The following is an 8,101-nucleotide window of genomic DNA, read 5'->3' as shown; positions in this document are numbered from 1 at the left end:
GGATCTTGGGCACGCACGCACACGCGCCTGGCGTGAGTTTAAGCCACCGGGTCTGGGACACGAACCGCGGTTGACTACATGGGAGTCCAGCGACATAGCCATTATGCTAACTGCTGGTCCCTTTATTATTATTTTTTAAAATTTGCTACAGAGCATGTACACTCACTAGAGAGAGACAGGTTCAGAGAGAGAGAAAAAGAAAGACAGAGAGAGAGAGAAAGTGAGAGACAGCAAGCCTCCAGATCCAGGTAGCCACTCAGGAGCACAGAGCCCTAACCACCACACCACCTGCTGGCCCCTCTACACAGTTAAAGATTTAATTGGTAAATGAAGATTGTACATGTCCAAGGCATGACCACAATGACGTGGGGCATGAGCAAACTTGCAAAAGCCCATGGGAAAACGGAACGAAAGTATGAGTTTAGTTTGGTGCAAAAATTGTTTGAAATCCATGCATGGCATTCCCACCCTGTGCATGTTCTGTGAACTTTTGGAGACTACACCCCCCATCCTACACATGGTGTAGTGATTGTCTCAACAAATAGACCCCGCCATCCCCACCTGGGCTGCACATTCCAAGAGCCGAACTCGCCCATCTCCTGACTTAAAGCTTGTCCTCTCCGACGACTGTCCCCCGTGTCCCCCACCTTCCAGGCTGGCAACCACCGCTCTGCTCCCTGCTTCCACGAGCTCGGCTGTTTCAAATTCCGCGCGCAAGTGAGGTCATGCACTGCTTGTTCTGCGTCTGGGCTTATTTCCCCAGCATAATGTCCTCCAGATCCGTCTCTGGTGTTGCAAACGACTGCAGTCCCACTCTCAATGCAAGACAGGGCCGGGAGCCCTGAGCTCCCAGGCTTTCTCCACGGCCCCCTCCACCGCTCCCTGCTGCCTCGGCCGAGAGGCTCCCCAAGCCTTCCCCCACAGGGGCCCCTTCTACCCCCCTCATTCAATCATCCCCACCGGCTTGGTTCTCTCTGTTGCCTTAGGACAGCACACTTAAAGCAGGTCTCTGGGCCAGCAGGTGGCATGGTGGCTAAAGTGCTAGACTCCCACCTGGCAGACCACGGTTTGAGCATCAGACCTGGTGGCTTGCTTTCTGATTTTCCTTCTCTTTCTCTCTCTGTTCTTCTCTGGTGAGTTTTAAGCAAAACTTTAAAATAGTCGTACTAATAATAAATTAAATAAATGAGCAAAAAAGTTCAGTTTTTTCATAGAACTTAAATGAGGGTCACGCTTCATAATGCACGACAGTGTGGCTGATTTCCCATCTTTCTGATTCTGTTCAATCCAACAAAAATGCGTGAAGGGTTTCTGCCTGAGCCACAGCACGGCTTCCTGGCTGAATGCTCTGGCCCTCATGCAAACTGCCGGCCCGCTACTTCCGAGCTGGGCCGTACTGGGTAGGTTAACCTCTCCACGCCTCGGGTTTCCTGGAACATTCTGATCAAGGTGGAAACCCCCCTCACAGGCTAGATGCAAGGATTAAACTCGAGCTCAGAAGTGTCCCGGGCACAGAGCAGGTGCTTTGATGTTAGCTCTTTATTTTTTTCAATTTAATTTATTTTATTTATTATTTAAATTTGATCAGAGAGGGACAGAGTAAGAGAGAGCGAGAGAGAGAGAGCACACAAGCTGTCAAGTCCAGGATTTCCCACGCAGTCAGCCATGTGGGAGTCCAGGGCCCCTTCACTATCAGGCCACCTGCCAGCCCCAGAAGACATTAGCTTTGATGTTAGATGTTAGGGGCCAGCAGGTGGTGTAGTGGTTAAGGTGCTGGACTCCCACACAGCCAATCATAGTTCAATTTCCAGACCCAGTGGGTTTTGTTTTGTTTTGTTTTGGTTTTTGGTTTTTTGTTTGTTTGTTTGTTTTTTGTGGTTTTTTTTTTTTTTTTTTTTTTTTTTTTTTTTTTTTTTTTTTTTTGGGGGTCGGCGCTCACCAGAAAGACAGAGAGACAGAAAGTGAGAAATCACCCCCGAGGGGGGATGGCCACGTCTCAATCCCTTCTCCTCTCGAGCTCTTGGGCATGCACGCACACGTGGCCAGCATGAGTTTAAGTCAACGGGTCTGGGACTAGAACCTCGGTCGACTACATGGGAGTCCACCAACATAGCCATTACGCTAACTGCTGGTCCCCCAGACCCTGTTTGAAACTCACACGCTGGGCACATGTGCGTATGCACTTAAAATTTCAGGGGGAGAATGAGGATAAGGGCTTACAGCATGGCCACCCCCCTGAGGGGGGATTTCTCAGTTTCTGTCTTTCCTTTCCGTCTTGTTCTGTGTCTCTGGCAAGCATACATACACAACCTATACCAAAAATCTCTCTTAAAAAAAGAAAAAATATATTAATGATGTAACGTTCTGACACTGGGCACACCGCTGGGGATCAGTTTTCCTGCCCTTGACCGAGACATAAACACAGCCTTACCGTTCAGAGTGGCTAGTGCCGTGCCAGGGGAAGGATTCATACAAAACCGTGTGCAAGTTCTCTGGCTTCTCTAAGCTCTCGCTCATGCCCCGTAAGATGAGGGGAAAAGACCCAACACCGAATGGAACGAGCCAGGCCTCGCACTGAACTCGGCAGACCCTGAGCTTAAAATCAGGCGGCTTCTGCCTTCAAGGTGCTCACGTCGTGCGGAGGAGAGACAGACGTCTAAAGATCAGAGTGCCCGGCAGCACGGAGCTGAGCGGAGGTGCCCAAGGGCCACACAGTCATGAGAGCCGTCGCTGTGATCAGCCCACGGCCCAGGAGCACGCCGGACCGTAGCACATGCCTCACCCCGTCTCCAGTTACCCAGGAGGCCGGTAATACTGTAGCCTTTTTTATTTTCTAACCTAGGTTTGTTTTTTGTTACTCGCAGGATTTTGGGGGTTTTTTTTGGGGGGGATGGGGGGGGCTGTATGTCTGCTTGCAAGAGAGAGACACACAGAGAGAGAGAGAGAGAAAAATCACCCTCCCAGAGGGACTGGCCACATCTCAATCCCTTCCCCTCTTGGGATTTTGAGCACATACACCCAGTGTGATTTTCAAATCACCAGGTCCCAGATGCCAACCGCAATGAGCCAGGTGGGTCCAGCACCTTGACCCACCTTGACCCACCTTGACCCACCTTGACCCACCTTGACCCACCGGCCCTTTAGCCCTTTTGTAACCAGTGAGTGACTGGAAGCTCACAGAAGTGAAATGACCTCCTGAGACCACACAGCTGGGAGATGACCAGTGTCCTCAAAGCTGTCTGACCCCAAAGCCAGAGCTCAGCACCGTTTTCTTCCTGCGTCTCTCAAATTCATTGTCACATGTCATTTCATCTAAGCGACGCTGAGGGGCAGCTAGCAACCCGACGGAGAAACCCGGGCTTCAGGGAGGACAGAAGACTTAGCCCCGGCTGGTAAATAGCAAAGAAGGTTCTGGAATCGCTGCTCTACACATCACACTGCCTTCACCGATGGCAGTGGGCATGTGGCCCGCCCTGGGATTCAGGGTGCAATTTCCTGGGGAGAACTCCAGACTCCACAGACGGAATGTCTATAAAAAGTCCCACCGGGGGCTGTAAGCTAACCTAAACTGTTTACAGCAGCTCCTACACAGGCTTCATACACCACTTCTTTTATAAAGAAAAAAAATTGAACTGACATTCTGACCACAGAGCGTTTATGGTTTTTCCCCCTCGTCTTAAAATGTGCATTTCGAAAGCTGGAAACTTCCTCAAAGCTCCACAGTGGGGCCCTGGCAAGCCTTGGCCTCTTAGCCTCATCCACACTGACATCTTGTGGCCATGGTGGGAAACTGCAAGGCCGACTCCACAGCCGAGAGACCCCGTCTCCTTCCGGCCCCGACACCTGCCAGAATCTTAACCCAGTTCACCGTGGCCCCCAAAGTAGTGAGATCATCGCAGGGTGAGTCAGCCCCCGCCGCACTGCGGATCTTACCTGTCTGACCTATGACCTTGGGTGTGCCTCTTCCTTTTTCTGGATCTCTTTCTTCACCTGGACACGACCAGGCGAGGCCAAATCGCTGGGACCCGGTAGGTTCTGACGCCGATGGTTCTGTCACTGCTCGGAGTCCTGTAAAGAAAAAATGGCGTCTCATTGTCGTCTCCATCTGAACGTGTTTGTTTTGGTTTTGGGACTTGAAACACGGGCTTTCTTTCTTGTCTCTCCTTCCCTTCCTCGAAAACATGTTGTGGCTCCCTCCCGCCTCCTGCAGGAAGTACAGACGTCCACGCTCTGGCCCGCCTGGCTCGTCAGGGTCTCACCTCCCCTCTGACCCTCCGAACTCGGTGTCCCAGACATGTCCTGGTTTCCTCGAGTCAAAGATGTCGGCCTGTGCGGGTCTGCTTGAGCTTCCCCCGATAGGAGCAGGCTTTCTTCACCTGAGCATCCTCCCCCGTAGAGACCTGAAGGTGGGAACACCCTTGTCCCCCGCCAGACCCCAGGTCCTAGCCCAGTGTCTGTGGGATTCCACTGCGGAAGGCCCACCGTGCATGGGAAAGAAGGGTCACCCAACCCCGGACTCGAAACCAGGTGTGACGTCAGAAATGAACACGCTTCCTGACTCGGACACACACTGACTACACTCCAGAGGAGGGCGGACAGGCATCTTGGAAGGCCCTTCCGTGTACCGGGCACCCGATCTTGCAGAGCTAACACATCCAGTGCCTCCTGCAGCCCTCCAGGAGAAATGCTCAGAGCTAGCAAGTGGCCACCCCTGGCCGTGGGGCTTGTTGGGCAGGGGTTCAAGGCACTGCTTGGTTTGCTGCCAGTTAGGGAGACCTTCACTTGGATGTTGGTGGGGACAACTCGGCAGACGGTTACGCAGTAGCTGGGCTGTGGCTATGCCCACAAAATAACACCCACACGCAGGGTCAGCCCTGCCCAGGCCTCCACTCCGACTTCCCTGCACCCCTGTTCTCCATGTCCCGCGTGTCAGGGATGGGTACAGGCCCCACCCCTGGGGGTCCGCCCCTTCCACCTCACCTCCCCTCACAGCCACCAGGTTGGGGGTTCCTGTCTCTCTCTCCACGGCCTGTCTCTAACCCAGGCCTCCCCTCCATACATCCTGACACGGCCTTAGTGCATCACCTCCTCTCTGACTCCCCCACTAAACCCTTTTGATTCTCTGTTTATTTTTTAGACAAGGCCTTACCAGTTACAATCCTCCTGCCTCAGCATCCCCGCTCAGGCAGGTGCCTCGTCTGCAAAAGATACCCAGTCACTGGCTGATCCACTCACTCACTGAACAGGCGTTTCCTAGGGAGTGAGGACATAGCAAAGCGTAAGACCCCGTCTAACTCCAGAGTGATAAGAATTCAATTAAGAAGTAAGCATTAAAAGCCCTTTAGAATTTTGGGAGCTACTCAGTAGACCCACGGCAGAGCACCGCTACGAACATCACAGCACTGACAGGCGTAAACATGCATGTTCATTTCAGACGTTTCTTTTTTTTTTTTTTGGAGAGATTTTCACTGTAGGGTGCGTGCGCTCGCCAGACAGAGAGAGAGAGACATAGAGACAGAAAGCAAGAAATCACCCCCCAGGGGGGATGGTCACGCCACAATCCTTCTCCTCCATTCTCCTCTCGGGATCTTGGGCATGCACGCACACGCGCCCGGCGTGAGTTTTAAGCCACCGGGTCCGGGACACGAACCGCGGTCGACTACGTGGGAATCCAGTGACATAGCCATTACGCTAACTGCTGGTTCCCCAGATGTTTCTTTCTAGTTACTCGATGAAAAGGATGTGCTTTTTGCTGGCCCCAGCCAGGAGACAGCCACGCACAGGTGATACTCACTACAGCTGTGCAGACTCGAAACCACGAACGGCGTGGGCTCCACAGTGCAGGGTAACGCAGGGCTCAGGACGCGCTGGTTCCCATGTGGTAACCAGAGTTCAAGTCCTCAGTCCTGGTTGGCCTGAAACGCACCAGGCATGCACGCGAAAGCCCAGGGTCCCATGGATGGAAGATGGAGGGCGGGAGGAGGGCTAACACAGCACGGTCAGACCTCGCGGAAAGCACCCACACACACGCACACACACACTCACGTGTGTATGCATGTGCTCTATCATGAGTAAAGGAGAGAAAAAAAACCACCAAAGGCTCTTTGAAGGAAAGACTGAGTCATGATGTCTGCAGGCTTTCTGCAGACAGCCCGTGACGGGCTGACTGCACCAGCACGGGTTCCGACGCTGCCTGAGAGTCCAGACAGCTGAAGGATGTCTCCCATGTGGGGAGGTATAGCCCGAACCGACCAGCTCCAGTCTTGGAAACACACGGCAAACCGGACTCTGCTCTCGGCTAAGCCAGAGCTCCCAGCCGCACTGCACACCGAAGGGAATCAGTGAGAACAAAATCCTAACGGCTGGGCTGCAGGCCAGACCCACCAGACGACAACCTCTCACGGCAGACCCGAGCGTCTATGGTTTTTTTAACGTCTCACACAGAAATTGATTTAATGGGCCAGAGTTCAGCTTTTTCAGTGTTTTTCAGGTGATTCTAACGTGCAGCCAGGCTGACACCTCTGTGGAGAGCCTGCTCTGACCGACCCGGGGAACGGGGGCCCACTACGGCCAAGAGAGCACTGAGCATGCCCAGGCTCCGGCTGCACCCAGACCCCTCATTCGTACCTCTGGGTCGAGTGCAGGCATCGGCTTTGGGTAAAGTCTCCAGGGGGAACTGAACACACGGCCAAAGGGGGAACCACCACCCTAAGCCACAGTCCCAAGTGGCAGTGCCTGCCTCCCTCGACAGGGTCACCTGGACGGGCTGCAGCCGCATCTACACGGTCCCCCCGTCCATGCCGTTGTCTCCTGTGGTTTCAGTTACCCATGGTCCACTGTGGTCTGAAAATATTCAAATGGGAAACTGCAGAAATAAACAATTCATTAGTTTATTTTTTTTTAAAGAAGCTTTAGTTTTAGTTTTGCTGTAGGACACGTGAGCTGACCAGAGAGAGACAAGACAACAGAGAGAAAGTGAAAAAAGCACCCCCTAGAGGGGAGGGCCACACCACAATCCCTTCTCCTCGTTCTCTGCTCAGAACTTTGGGCAAGCATGCATACAGGCCGGCACGACTTTCAAGCTGCCAGGTCTGGGACTTGAACCACGAGCTCAGCCACGTGGCATACGGCCACCTTAACCTCCATGTCGCCTACTGGCCCAATTCATAAGCTTTTAATAATTTTAGTACACTATAGTGTTATTATTCTTTGGTTTTGATTATGTTTTTTTTTAGATTTTTTGCTACAGGACCCATGTGCTCACTGGAGAGACAAAGAGAGGGAAAGTGAGAAATCAACCCCCCCAGGGGGATGGCCGTGCCACGGTTCCCTTCTCCTCGATGCTCCTCGTGGCATTTTGGGCACACGTGGCTAGCATGATTTTTAAGCCACGAGGTCCAGGACTCAAACCGTGAACACAGTCACGTGGCAGGCACACAGCCACTTTAACCTCCACGCCACCTACTGGACCCCTAGTTTTCTTTTCTAAAGCATATCATTTATTTATTTACTTACTTATTGGGCCAAGGATGTGCACTGGCTGGAAAGAGACAGAGACAGAGAGAAAGCAAGAAAGCATCGGCCCCTCCTCCTCCACTCTCCTCTCAGGACCTTAGGCACGCACACACAGAAGCGCTCAGCATGTGTTTTCAAGCCACTGGATCCAGGACTCAAACTGCACAGTTGTCTGCATGGGTTCTAGCCACCTTAAACACTACACTATCAACTGGCCCTGCTTCATTACCGTATTTCATCTCCCACTGCGCCTAATTTACGAATTAAACTGGATCCTAGGTGTGTATGTACAGGAAAAAGCATAGCCTATGTAAGGCTGGGTGTTCTCCACGATTTCAGGCACCCACTGGGGGTGTTAGAATATATCCCTGGGAAAAGGGGAACGACTGAATTGAAACCACATCTACGTTCTTGGGGCCAGCAGGTGGCATGGAGGATAAGGAGCTGGACTCCCACATGGCTGACTCAGCAGCTTAAAAAATCATGCCTGATACATGTACATGCATGTCCAAGATCCCAAGAGGAGAGTAGGGGAGAAGGGACTGCATGTGCTGATCCCCCCCCGGGGTAGGGAGGGGTTGATCTC

The sequence above is a fragment of the Tupaia chinensis genome, unplaced genomic scaffold, assembly GCF_000334495.1.
Source record: "Tupaia chinensis unplaced genomic scaffold, TupChi_1.0 Scaffold000078_1, whole genome shotgun sequence".
In the NCBI taxonomy this organism is placed as follows: domain Eukaryota; kingdom Metazoa; phylum Chordata; class Mammalia; order Scandentia; family Tupaiidae; genus Tupaia; species Tupaia belangeri.
The sequence above is the reverse complement of the archived record's forward strand: the minus strand, read 5'-3'. Positions refer to the sequence as shown.